This window comes from Arachis duranensis, chromosome 5, assembly GCF_000817695.3.
Source record: "Arachis duranensis cultivar V14167 chromosome 5, aradu.V14167.gnm2.J7QH, whole genome shotgun sequence".
NCBI lineage: Eukaryota > Viridiplantae > Streptophyta > Magnoliopsida > Fabales > Fabaceae > Arachis > Arachis duranensis.
In genome coordinates this window covers 67,922,496-67,923,076 of record NC_029776.3, presented here as the reverse complement: position 1 = coordinate 67,923,076, position 581 = coordinate 67,922,496, and positions in this window count along the sequence as shown.

Genomic DNA, 581 nt, shown 5'->3' with positions numbered 1-581 from the left:
TGTCTGGAGTTAAACGCCAGAAAAACGTCATGATCCGGAGTTGAATGCCCAAAACACGTCATACCTCGGAGTTCAACTCCAAGAGAAGCCTCAGCTCGTGGATTAATCAAGCTCAGCCCAAGCATATACCAAGTGGGCCCCGGAAGTGGATTTGTACATCAATTACTTACTCATGTAAACCCTAGGAGCTAGTTTATTATAAATAGAACATTTAACTATTGTATTAGATGTCTTGGATCATTCGGTCTTGTGACCACATGGGGGCTGGCCATTCGGCCATGCCTGAACCTTTTACTTATGTATTTTCAACGGTGGAGTTTCTCCACACCATAGATTAAGGGTGTGGAGCTCTGCTGTACCTCAAGTATTAATGCAATTCCATTTTCTTTTATTCAAATCTCTCTTATTCTTATTCCAAGATATTCATTCGTACCCAAGAACATGATGAATATAATGATGAAAGTGACTCATTATCATTCTCACTCATGAACGCACGTGATTGACAACCACTTCCGTTCTACATGCAACAGAGCTTGAATGTGTATCTCTTAGATTCCCCAACAGAATCTTCGTGGTATAAG